Here is a 14,496-nt window from a genome sequence, read left to right as displayed (position 1 = left end):
GACTTTTTAGCTCACACAAGTGTGAAAGGGGCCTTAAGTGTATGTTGCCTGGAAGGCCCCTTTCACACTTGTGCGACCTGAAAGTCGCGTGTCTTTGCTGCAACTTTAAGCAGTGCCTGTGTAATCTGGAGGTCTATGGACCTCAAGTTGCATCAAACCAAAAGACCAAAGTAGTGCAGGGAGTACTTTGAAGTCGCACAGATATGAACTTTATACACATTGGAAATCATGGGGTGTCATGTAACTTTGCAGTCCAGAGTCGCACAAGTGTGAAAGGGGCCGAAGTCAGCTTTAGTTATCAGTTGTTAATGGAGTGTGCCATCAGTGGGTGACAACTGATACTTTGTTTATGGCAGGACACTGATGGGTTAAATCACCTGCTGGCGGGTGGGAGGAGCTCAAAACGGCATGCCCCAGCGAGTGGGAGGAGCTCAAAACTGCACGCCCCAGCGGGTGGGAGGAGCTCAAAACTGCACGTCCCAGCGGGTGGGAGGAGCTCAAAACTGCACGTCCCAGCGGGTGGGAGGAGCTCAAAACTGCATATCCCAGCGGGTGGGAGGAGCTCAAAACTGCACGCCCCAGCCAGTGGAAGGAGCTCAAAACTGCACGTCCCAGCGGGTGGGAGGAGCTCAAAACTGCACGCCCCAGCGGGCGGGAGGAGCTCAAAACTGCACACCCCAGCGGGCAAAAGGAGCTCAAAACTGCACGCCCCAGTGGGCGGGAGGAGCTCAAAACTGCACGCCCCAGCAGGTGGGAGGAGCTCAAAACTGCATATCCCAGCGGGTGGGAGGAGCTCAAAACTGCATGCCCCAGCCGGTGGGAGGAGCTCAAAACTGCACGTCCCAGCGGGTGGGAGGAGCTCAAAACTGCACGTCCCAGCGGGTGGGAGGAGCTCAAAACTGTACGCCCCAGCGGGCGGGAGGAGCTCAAAACTGCACACCCCAGCGGGCAAAAGGAGCTCAAAACTTCAAGCTCCAGCAAGTGGGAGGAGCTCAAAACTACACGCCCCGCGGGTGAAAGGAGCTCAAAACTGCACAGCCCAGCGGGTGGGAGGAACTTAGAACTGCACGCCCCAGCAGGAGGGAGGAGCTTAAAACTGCAAGCCCCAGCAGGTGGGGGGAGCTCAAAACTGCACGCCCCAGTGGTTGGGATGAGCTCAAAACTGTACGCCCCAGTGGGTGGGAGGAGCTTAAAACTGCACGCTTCAGCCGGTGGGAGGAGCTCAAAACTGCACTCGCTAACATTTACGGAAAACTGAGATACCACTTTGGGGTGGAGAAACCCTTCAAATCATTTTCCAGCGCAGCCTGAGAATGCGCGGTCTTCACTGTTGAAGTGCTTTAATAGGGAACATTCCCTTCATTATCTCCCTACAATAGATGATTGCAGCCCCCCCATTACCATCATTGTGTCTAGTTCTATCAGTTATAAAGATGTCGGGAAATTTGTATTTTATTTTGCCAAATAAACGCACCTCCATTTCCCAAATATTGATCTTTTTTTTCTTTTTGTATTTTTTTATATATTTAAATGAAAGTTGGGCAATCGGTGGGCGGTGTGCAGGAGAATATTCTCCAAAGTGCGACCGGCTACCCAACTTCAGTTACAATGTATATATGGCCAAAACTTCTCATTGTCTTCAATGACGAAATGTTTACCCCCCCCCCCTCCATTGGGGGGATTTCCTTGAATTCCTCTCCCGGAGAAGTTACAGGAAATGAGAGAAAATCTCTCCAAAGTGATTGGAAATTCCTTCTTAGCTGTCACTGGAGAAGATGTCCCCATCAGGAGACTTCCCCTCACTTTCCTTTTAGGTACAACCATAAAAATGTTGGATTTCCCAGAACTTCCTGTCTTGTTTTAGTCACCGACACACACAGAGAGTGAATCTATAACAATAAAAACCCAACAGGGAATCTAAACCTTCCCAGTCTACAAAAAAACTAAAAAACATTCCAGCCTCAGATACAGGAGGTCAGGAGATGCAAATCATCCTCTAAGGCTCCCTTCAGATCTACGCAGCGATTCCATTCTCATGGTCGGGAGTCACTTGTTGGGTCTCACATTAGGGAAATGTCTCGCCATTCGGGACTCCACCATGCAAAGTCCTTCATCCATATCTGAAGACTTGGGGTCCAACTCCAGGTTTACTTTTGGGTAAAGTGGGAACCATTAGAATTTCTAGGTTTTGAATCCGGTCTGTGGCCCTTTTTGGGGAAATCCCACACATCGCCTCTTCTGACACCAATCACCCCTACAGAAGAAGATTCCTCAGATGGCACACAGACAGTGATACAAATCTTCTAGAAACCAATGCATTCATGGGAAAGATAATTCTCCAGACTTTGGGTTAAAGCTTGACCCCGAATTTGCTTGACCTCCAACTTAGCTAGGATTAACTAAGTAAATAGGCGAGCGCACACAATGCACGAAGCCTGCAAGCATACAAAGCGTGCAAAGCTTGTTTACAGTGTTTCTACATTGGAAAGCACACTTGGTGGAGGGAAGCCATGTCTCCTGACCTTTGAGAACACGCCTCCTGAACTTTGAGAACACGCCTCCTGAACTTTGAGAACACGCCTCCTGAACTTTGAGAACACGCCTACTGACCTTTGGGGGAGGTCCTTAACCCTATCCCTAAGTCCTGACCCTTACCATGAAGGGAAAAACCCCAACCCTACCCCTAAACCCCAACCCTACTCCCTAACTGTAACTCTAAACCCCAACCCTACTCCCTAACTGTAACCCTAAACCCCAACCCTACTCCCTAACTGTAACTCTAAACCCCAACCCTACTCCCTAACTGTAACCCTAAACCCCAACCCTACTCCCTAACTGTAACCCTAAACCCCAACCCTACCCCAAAACCCTCACTGTACACCCTAACTCTAAACCCTAACCCTACTCCCTAACCATTAACCCTAACCCCTAACCCAAACTTTACCATGCTTTGGGTGTAAACCTGGAGTTAAAACCTAACCCTAACCCTACACTCTAAGTGTAACCCTACCCCTAAACCCTAACCGTAACTCTAAACCCTAACCCTACACCCTCACCCTAAACCCCAACCCTAACGTTACCCCTAAACCCAAATCTAAACCCTAACTCTAACCCTACTCCCTAACCCTTAACCCTAACCCTTAACCAGGGCCGGTGCTAGACTGTTTTAGGCCCTAGGCAAGATCAGCTACTTGCGCCCCCCCCCCCAAAAAAAAAAAATGGGGAGGGGTTAAAAACAGATCTATGTCATATCCAGTGACCCTGATCTGATGGTTCCTCCATGTAATGCTGTCATACCAAGGGACCCCCATATTCCTCCATGTCACACCCCGGGGACCCTGATGTCCCCCTATGTCACACCCAGAGACCCTGATGTTTTTCCATGTCACATCCTGGGACCCCAATATTCCTCCATATACTGCTGTCATACCCACTGACCCTGATGTTCCTCCATGTCATATCCAGGGACCCCTGTGTTCCTCCATGTCATGCTGTCATACACAGTGATCTCAATGTTCCTCCATGTCACACCTGGGGACCCTGATGTTCCTCCATGTCACACCTGGGGACCTCAATCCCCCATGGCACACTCAGGGATCCCAATTCCTCATGGCACACCTGGTGACCAGGAACCCCTGTACACTTGTGACCCCTCTCCCCCATTTCACACCTGGTGACTCATATTCCCCATGGCATACTTGGTGACCCCAATTCTCTTTCACACCAGGGATCCTCCATGTCACACTAAGGGACCCTGATCCCCTGTTCTGGGGACACTCACTGGGCAGTATGAAGAGAGTGGTCTGCACTCTGCCCTCTTTCACCGTCATCCTGCTTATTCCTTCTCCCAGGACGCTCCTCTCCTGGACCACAGTGGTCACCACAGCTCCATGGTTTAGGCCGCTCCGCTCCAGATGAAGAGGATCATTATGCAGGTAGCACTCCGGTGGGCTCTTTCCTGCCCCTTGGGGCTCCCCCAACAATGGTGGAAAGCCAGGGCCTGGTAGTTCTGCCACTGCCTCAGACACCTGGCATCTTCCTCTGTCCCTACTTCCTCCCCCACTGCCGTCCCCCCCCCTCAGCTCACAAGGATCATTCATGACGGAGAGTGAGTGCTGACTCATGGCTGCGCCCCTAGGAGGCAATGCGCCCTAGGCGGCTGCCTAGTTTGCCTAGTGGAAGCACCGCCCCTGGAACCCTAACCCTAAACCCTAACCCTACATCCTAACCCTAACTGTAAACCTAACCCTAAACTTTAACCCAAACTTTACCAGGCTTTGGGTGTAAACCTGGAGTTAAAACCTAACCCTAAACCAAACCCTAACCTTACACCCTACCCCTAAACCCTAACTGTAACTCTAACCCTAACCCAAACCCTAAACCCTAACCTTACACCCTATACCCTACCCCTAAACCCTAACTGTAACTCTAACCCTAACCCTAAACCCCAACCCTAAACCCCAACCTTAACCCCCAACCTTAACCCCTAATCCAAACTATACTGGGCCTTAGGTGTAAACCTGGAGGAGTTAAGGATCCGTACAGCATGGTCTATGAAGAGGCTAAAATCCATCTCTGGACGAGGTAATCATCACACTTCCAGGCCACATACTGGTTCCTGGGAGTGTATGTGTGTGTGGGGTGGGGTACCTCTTCTGAGTGTGATTTCCTGCCCTGGAACTAGTATGAGCGTCCAGGGAGTCAGACAATGGTCAAAACCCAATGAAAATGATCAACCGTTTCTCAGCCCCGTAAGGAGGGAAATACATTACTAGAAGCAGCACCTCCACCTTTCCTCATTTTTTTTTGGCAGAACACTGTTGTAAAACCAAGGTTGCCTGTCTCTGATATTAAAGGTTTTACTCTGGGGACAGAATTGATCCCCCCGGAGGGTGCCTTTCATGAACATCGCTGTCATTCTTCTCTAAAAATAAAACTTAAAAACCTATTCCCGGACTGTGCGTTTTTTATTCCACGACTGTGCTTCTTTATTCCTCCACTGTGCGCCTTTATTCCTCCACTGTGCGTCTTTATTCCATGACTGTGCTTCTTTATTCCTCCACTGTGCGCCTTTATTCCTCCACTGTGCGTCTTTATTCAATGACTGTGCTTCTTTATTCCTCCACTGTGCGCCTTTATTCCAGAGTCCTGGCTGATTTAGCACACAAAGATACAGCTTTCCTGTTTATCGTCTCTTTTGTCCTCCCCTGTATGGGAGCCCATAATTGTAGGCGGGGCCTAACCAGTGTAATAGAGAACTGAAGAAACACATGTGAATACCTCAACTTTGTGTATATTGTAAAAATTAAATGGGGGGGGGGGGGGGGGGCAGCACAACCACTCTAGTGTAGTAAGTTCCAACAGACTTTAATAAAAAGAACTAAGAGATGGATACTCACAAAAGTGAATGAAAGACACCCATGTAAAAACCAGGGGGAGGATGAGCCCGTGGTGACCGCACTGTCCCATACAAATGGATGGGCTGCTAGAGACACAGAGTTCGGGTCGCAGTCCCACCATCTGCTGGATGGGAAGCTATTCTGACTGGCTGGCTTGAACAAAGTGCCTCTGTTTCCTCACTCAATGGCTAATGGATGGTGTAGTCCACCTGGTGTCCAGGGTCGCAGGACGCGTTTTGAGGGGCCTTCCTCTTCCTCAGCCATATCTTCAGTGCAAGCCAAAACAATGACTCGATCCATAGATATTGAGAAGCTGAAAGTCTATGTAACAATCAATGGTGTAACGTAGTGGTCTCCAAACTGCGTCCCAGGGGCCAGATGCAGCCCTATGCTTGCTTTTATTGGGGCACTATTTCATCCACTGATACCAACAGTGAGGCATACTTACCTCCACTGACACCAATGAAGGGGGCACAATTCCTCCCAATGACACCAACAATGGGGCCCAATGACATCAATTATGGGGCCAAATTCCTCCCATTTACGTCCCATTTACACCAATGATGGGGCACAATTACTCTCACTGATACAAACAATGGGGCATTTTTGGGGCCTCTGACCTTTTCCACTCCCACAGTTCAACCCCCCCTAAAATCTGAAGGACAGAAAACTGACCCTTTGTTTAGAAAGTTTGGAGACCCCTGGTATAAAGGTAAAGGTCCAGCTTAGAGTTGTTCTTTCCAGCCTCACCACCCTCCTTTTGGTCACTCTAGTAATGGGACCCTCTTTGACCAATAGGACTGTGCAGCAAAATGTACGGTATATAACGCCCACCTATCGTTAGTCTGACATTTGGTCTTCATTGAAGGGAATCCGTTGAACCTAACAGAATTGTAGAATGCTTACCAACATTACGCTCCAGGATTCTGGGACGTTGATAAACTACCCAGAGTCTGCATTTTATCCACCCACCTTCCAGGTAGGAACACCCGAATCACGCCCACATTTCTACTTGCCCAAACCTCATTTCTAAATATCTATTGGTCACTGATCACCCCCTTCTCCACACACACACACACTTGGCTTATATATGTTATACATGGGTGCTGACTCACCCCTGATATCAATGTAGAAGGGTCTTGTCCAAAAGGGTCCTAGCACCTGATGACACTACTTGCTGTAAACAGACACTATTCTGGTACAGAGCCACCTAGTGACGAAGTAGCTAATTGCACCTTCCTACAACCCTATCTTACGTTCTTCATGGGTGCTTTCTAACTGTGTGGGGGATGGGCTCACTGGATGAACACATAGACCTGCTTATCAGCTTCTCCTGTGGTGAATGGGTGCATGTGCGCGCCCTCCACTAGCGGTCCCACGAGCACAGGCACCCTAATTTATAGAGTCCCACACCAAGATGGCTGTCAGAGGTCATCAGAAGTTGCAGCATCCAATCAGACAGCTGCGACCTCTGCGACAACTACAGAGTCTCAGGAGGAACAATCTCCCATCGGTATAGTGGCACAGCGCCACCTACTGAACGGAGAGCAAACTGCACCTGCCTACATACTTTTAACCAGAAACTTTATTTAAAAAAGACAAATCAAGAAATAAAATTGTAATTTTTATATACAATATCACTATCAGTTCAAACCTCTCGCCAATCACCAGCGGTACATATACTGCGGCAGGGCGGCTCTGTCCCGCAAAATGAAGTAACTATACATAGCTTGGTGGGACCGCTAGCGGAGGCGCCCCCCCCCCCCATTCGCCACAGGGGAAGCTGATCAGCAGGTCCAGCCGCTGCAATTGCCCCCGGGAACCTGCGATCGCTCCCTGTAGAGACAGAGCGGCGGTCTCCTGGTCTGTTGTAAACACCGCAGACCGCTGTTCTGTCAGTAATGAACACAGGGATCCTCTTATTAACACAGATCTGTGTTCATTCCATAAGCCCATCCCCCTCACAGTTAGAAAACACCCCCCTAGGGACACATTTAAATCTTTGATTGCCCCTGGTGTAAACCCCTTCCCTGCCAGTGTCATTTTTACAGTAACAGTGCATATATATAGCACTGATTACTGTAGTAATGTCACTGGTCCCTCCAAAAATGTCAAAAATGTCAGTTAGGGGTCCGATCTGTCCGCCGCAATGTCGCAGTCCTGCTAAAAATCGCAGATCGCCGCCATTACTAGTATAAAAAAAAAAAAAAAAATAACATAAATCTTTCCTTTAGTTTGAAGACGCGATAACTTTTGCGCAAATCAATCAAAATACGCTTATTGAGATTTTTTTTACCAAAAATATGTAGCAGAAAACAAATTGGCCGAAAATGTTAAAAAATTTTGATTTTTACATTTTTTTTGAGAATTTCATATAAAAAAATGTGAAAAATATTGTTATTTTTTTTTTTAAATTGTCGCTCTTTTTTTTGTTTATAAGGTGATCAAATACCACCAAAAGAAAGCTCTGTTTGTGGGAAAATAAGGACGTCCATTTCATTTGGGTACAGCGTCGCACGACCGCGCAATTGTCCGTTAAATTCACGCAGTGCCGAATCGCAAAATTGGGCCTGGTCATTGAGCAGCCAAATCCTCCGGGGCTTAAGGGATGCATTTTTATTGAGCTTTTCTTACGCTGAAGGTGCCGACAATAAAATCACATTCATTTAAATTAATGATAATAATTAAAAAACTGAATACAATACATAATGATATTAAGGTATTCTGCGAGCTAACTATGGATTTGATGAACAGAAATGCTGCTAGCACTGGTCAGTCCCCTTAAGGTGAGTGTGGGATTAGTGAAAAATCCACTTATTTTTAGATACATTTCTGCACATTGTACGCATATTTTAAGAAATTAATATTTAAGTATCAGCGATTTCTTGAGATTTTGTGCAGCACATCACATCCTTAATATTTGAATAAAATACAATTATACTGTATATTAAAAAAAAATATATATATATATCATATAATATTTTATAAAAATTTTGGTGGCGAAACCGAAAATTCAGAATGCACTGGGTCAATGACAGTTTAAACGAAAAAAAAAAAATATATATATATATATATAATTTTTTTTTTAAAACTGTCATTTTCATGCATTCTGAGCTTTCGGTTTCGCCACCAAAGTTTTTATTTCGGTGCAGCACAACACACTGAAGGTCTATAAAGGAAATGTGAGGTCAATAAAGGTTATACAGGTACAGGAGCTCAAGTGATAAAAAAAAATTAAAAAAATACTGTATACATTTTATTATTTTTTTCAGCAAAAGTAATTTCACTGATAAGACATTGCAAAATTGCAAAAAAATAAAATAAATAAAAAATTAAATTAAAATGATTTTATAGTAGCTGCCGGGCATTTTTTCACTGATAAAAAATTGCAAAAAAAAAAATATTTTTTTAAATCAAAATGATTTTATAGTAACTGCTGGATATTTTGCTAAATGATCCCATGTGTGAAAATTCCCTTTCACATTACAGTATTACTCCATGCTGGTATGACTGGCAGAGCTGGGCCTCGGGGGTCATTGAGTATAATGAATTGCCAGGGACAGTGTCAGGTAACCGGACTGGGTGCTGACTGCGCTGCAACAAAGGTCACACAAACCATGAAAGTGAAATCCATATCATGGAATACAGAAAACACATTTATATCCAGAATTCTATCTGCTGGTTCTATACTGGAAATCAGGAAAAACAATGCTAACGCCTTTGAGGATTACAACTTAATTTTTTTTTAATTTTATAATTTGTTTGAAAAAAATGACAAATAATTCAATGATTTGGGCAACACTTCATAACACTAAATATTTAATTTTTAATAAAAAAATAAAAAAAAATGTTTCTTTTTTGGAATTTTTGCCACTTATATTTATTTATTTATTTTATTTCTGTGTAGCTTCTATATCTGATTAGGTGAATAATATTTTTTAAAAGAGTTTATTTCATTACTAAGTAACTTTGCGATACTTGATATTTAATTTTAGTGTTGGTATTAATGGGACAAATAACAGAATAAAATTCCTCCTTTTCATCTTCAGTAGCACTGGTTGGTCAAACTGGATCAACTTTTATACATAATACTTTTTTTTTTATCATAAATTACATTTCATTTTTTTTTTTTTTTTAGTTAATTTTAGTGACATTAAAAAAAAAAAAAAAAATCTTTATTGGATTTGTAACACATTGGTTCTATATAAACGGGCAAATTTAATGTGTTAAACACGGCCACTCTTAGCCTCCATTGGACATTCATGTGACAGGGTGACAATGCAGAGCACGGGTGAGAGGGGGTGGGGGAGTGTTGTCACCCTCAATTGTTCACAGGGATTCCATTCAGGGTGTTCAGTGTGGATGAGGAGGGCAGCTTCTGGCTGTCAATGGTTGCTAAGGAAGTAGATATATAAATGAAAAAAGATATATAAATGAAAAAAGGAAATTAAAACAAGGAATAACTAAATTAAAAACAAAGGACGGAAGGTATGTAGAAGAGAATAAAGGGCTAGCCGACTGCCTTAATGAATACTTCTGTTCAGTTTTTACAGAAGAAAAAGAAGGAGAAGGACCTCCACTTGAAAGGATGACTAATGAATCATTTGATGCATGTGTCTTTACAGAGGAAGACGTTCTAAGATTGCTGTCTAAAGTGAAGACAAATAAGTCACAGGGTCCTGATGAGATACACCCAAAATTATTAAAAGAGCTTAGTGGTGAGCTGGCAAAACCATTAACAGATTTATTTAACCAATCATTAGTAACAGGAGTCGTCCCGGAAGATTGGAAATTGGCAAATGTCGTGCCCATTCACAAGAAAGGTAGTAGGGAGGAATCGAGCAACTATAGACCAGTGAGTCTGACATCAATAGTAGGCAAATTAATGGAAACCCTATTAAAGAATAGGATTGTGGAACATCTTAAATCCCATGTATTGCAAGATGAAAAACAACATGGGTTTACTTCAGGGAGATCATGTCAAACAAATCTTATAGATTTTTTTGACTGGGTGACTAAAATAATAGACGGTGGAGGTGCAGTAGACATTGCATATCTAGATTTTAGTAAGGCTTTTGACACTGTCCCACATAGAAGACTTATCAATAAACTGCAGTCATTGAGCATGGACTCCCATATTGTTGAGTGGATTAGGCAGTGGCTGAGTGACAGACAACAGAGGGTTGTAGTCAATGGAGAACATTCAGAACAAGGTCATGTTACCAGTGGGGTACCTCAGGGATCTGTACTGGGACCAATTTTGTTTAATATCTTCATAAGTGATATTACAAAAGGCCTCGATGGTAAGGTTTGTCTTTTTGCTGATGACACAAAGATATGTAACAGGGTTGATGTTCCTGGAGGGAAACGCCAAATGGAAAAGGATTTAGGAAAACTAGAAGAATTGTCAGAACTTTGGCAACTGAAATTTAATGTGGATAAGTGCAAGATAATGCACCTGGGACGTAAAAACCCAAGGGCAGAATATAGAATATTTGACACAGTCCTGACCTCAGTATCTGAGGAAAGGGATTTAGGAGTAATTATTTCAGAAGACTTAAAGGTGGGAAGACAATGTAATAGAGCAGCACGAAATGCCAGCAGAATGCTTGGATGTATAGGGAGAGGTATAAGCAGTAGAAAGAGAGAAGTGCTTTTGCCGCTGTACAGAACACTGGTGAGACCTCACTTGGAGTATTGTGCGCAGTACTAGAGGCCATATCTCCAGAAGGATATAGATACTCTAGAGAGAGTTCAGAGAAGAGCTACTAAACTAGTACATGGATTGCAGGAAAAAACTTACCAGGAAAGGTTAAAGGACCTTAACATGTATAGCTTGGAAGAAAGAAGAGACAGAGGGGATATGATAGAAACTTTTAAATACATAAAGGGAATCAACTCGGTAAAGGAGGAGAGCATATTTAAAAGAAAAAAAACTACCACAAGAGGACACAGTTTTAAATTAGAGGGGCAAAGGTTTAAAAGTAATATGAGGAAGTATTACTTTACTGAGAGAGTAGTGGATGCATGGAATAACCTTCCTGCAGAAGTGGTAGCTGCAAATACAGTGAAGGAGTTTAAGCATGCATGGGATAGGCATAAGGCTATCCTTCATATAAGATAGGGCCAGGGACTATTCATAGGATTCAGATATATTGGGCAGACTAGATGGGCCAAATGGTTCTTATCTGCCGACACATTCTATGTTTTTATGTTTCTATGTTAATGGATGCTTGCACCCGCTGCGTCCCTAACAACCACTGACATAGCCTAGACCACTCACTTACATGACCGGAATCCCCAGACACATAAATAAGGGACAGCATTACCATCAGCACCAGGGACAGAGAATGAGGGGTGTCCCATGTGCTGGATACTCATCATTCATGTATTATTATAAGTATTATTATTATTGTTGTTGGTATTTTATAGTAATAATAATAATGATTGAAATAATAATATCAATAATATCAATAATAATAAAAATAAAAATAACAACAATAATAATAAAAATAAAATACTACTACTACTACTACAAATAATAATAAAATATTTATTATTATTTATTATTATACATAATATTATTGTTGTTATTATTATCATTATTACTATAATTATTATTAATATTATTTTATTATAAATAAATAACAATAATAATATGTATAATAATAAATAATAATAAAAATAAATAGTATTATTATTATTGTCATTAGTAGTAGTATTTCATTTATATTATTATTATTGTTGTTGGTATTTTATAGTAATAATAAAAATAATGATTGAAATAACAATAACAACAACAATAATAATAATAAAAATAAAATACTACTACTACTACAAATAATAAAAATATTTCTTATTATTTATTATTATGCATAATATTGTTATTATTATTATTATTACTATAATTATTATTATTATTATAAATAAATAACAATACTAATATGTATAATAATAAATAATAATAAAAAAATAGTATTATTATTATTATTATCATTAGTAGTAGTAGTATTTCATTTATATTATTATTATTGTTGTTGTTGTTATTATCATTACTATTATTATGGTTATTATTTTTTGAATTATTATCATTATTATTTTTTTTATTATAATTATTATACTGATACTATACTAATTATACTAATTTCTATTATTATTACTATTAAATACCAACAACAACAATATTAATACTTAGAATAATACCAATAATAATACATATAATACTAATAATAATAATATTATTATTTGGATTATTATTATTACTAATACATATCAACAACAAAAATAATAATAATAATAATAGGAAGAATAATTATTATTAATATTTTTCGGGATGTATAGCTACAACAGAAAATTGTAAAGTGTATAAAGTGAAGGTAGCATAATGTAAATATTTCCATGTGAGCTCCATGTACGCTCAGTACGGTGTCCGGGTATTTATTACCTCTCACAGAGATCACAGGACTCCCCTGACAACCTGCTTTCCTCTCCAGAAGGATGGCGCCCATCTTTGTTCAGGCATCATCCAGCATCACCATAGTTACATACTGTAGTTACATAGATGTTAAGGTTGAATAAAGACACGTCTAACCTGTGTGTGAGTTTATATTGATAATAAATCCTGTATCCCAGAGATGTCGATTCAGAGATGACACATTCCTGGTGCCTGTGCAATTTTTGGATTTGTTCACAAATGTTTGACACAGATCAGCCCCTGCCGCATCCTCTCACCTTGTGACTTGCTACAAAGTTACAATGTACAGTCTGATCACTGGGGGAGGGGAGACTGAGGAAATGTCTCCTTCCCCTTCTACAAAGTTACAATGTACAGTCTGATCACTGGGGAGGGGAGACTGAGGAAATGTCTCCTCCTGCCTGCAGCAGACTGATGACATCATCTCAGCCCAGGTAAAGTGACTGAAGTGGATCTCCAGGAAGAATTAATGTGGATATTTGTGGAATAATAATGCTGTATATTGTGATGTGCGGGGATGGGTAGGGCAGGCTGCAGCTGGCACAGTCTCTTCTTAGAGGAGTGAATTTCCCTTCCTAGGGGGAGATTCTCCTCACTTCCTGTTCTCTCTCTCCGTTTGTAAGTAGGCGTAGTTTGTAAGTCAGATGTTTGTAACCCGGGGACCGCCTGTACTTACCTTAGAACGAAGCCCCTGCAGCGCCGCCCGCTCACAGGAGACACAGCCGACATGTTCTGCCGTCTTACTTCTGGGTTCGCGTCCTTTGGCTATCTGATTGGCCGGAGCCGCGATGACGTCACTCCCACGCATGCGCGCAGGAGCAGCCGTTCATGGCACGGGGCTCTGAAGGAACGGCATGGACGGCCGTTCCTTCAGAGTGCAACGCCAGTGATGTCGCTGTCTGCATGCAAAGTAAATATCTTCTAAAGGGATGTTTAGGAGATATTTACAGTACCTATAGGTAAGCCTTATCATAGGAGGAGGAGGGTTTACTTCCTCTTTAATTGAACTGATTGGTTTCTATGCAGAAATGTGACAAATTTTGCTCTTTCTAGCTTTAGTAAATAAACTCCTAAGAATTTCTAAATTAAAACTAAAAGCTGTTTGCCTTCAGACTCTCTCTAATTGAAAATCTTTTAACCTTTATGAAGAGAGCAGGCAGGGAGGGAAGGAGACGGCAGGCAGGGAGGGAAGGAGACGGCAGGCAGGGAGGGAAGGAGACGGCAGGCAGGGAGGGAAGGAGACGGTAGGCAGGGAGGGAAGGAAGGAGACGGCAGGCAGAGACGGAAGGAGACGGCAGGCAGGGACGGAAGGAGACGGCAGGCAGAGAGGGAAGGAGACGGTAGGCAGGGAGGGAAGGAGACAGCAGGCAGGGAGGGAAGGAGACGGCAGGTAGGGAGGGAAGGAGACGGCAGGCAGGGACGGAAGGAGACGGCAGGCAGGGACGGAAGGATACGGCAGGCAGGGAGGGAAGGAGACGGCAGGCAGGGAGGGAAGGAGACGGCCGGCAGGGACGGAAGGAGACGGCAGGCAGGGACGGAAGGAGACGGCCGGCAGGGACGGAAGGAGAAGGCAGGCAGGGAGGGAAGGAGACGGCAGGCAGGGAGGGAAGGAGACGGCAGGCA

The sequence above is a fragment of the Pelophylax lessonae genome, assembly GCF_965119305.1.
Source record: "Pelophylax lessonae genome assembly, chromosome: 3".
Lineage (NCBI taxonomy): Eukaryota > Metazoa > Chordata > Amphibia > Anura > Ranidae > Pelophylax > Pelophylax lessonae.
Note: the sequence above shows the minus strand (reverse complement) of the source record.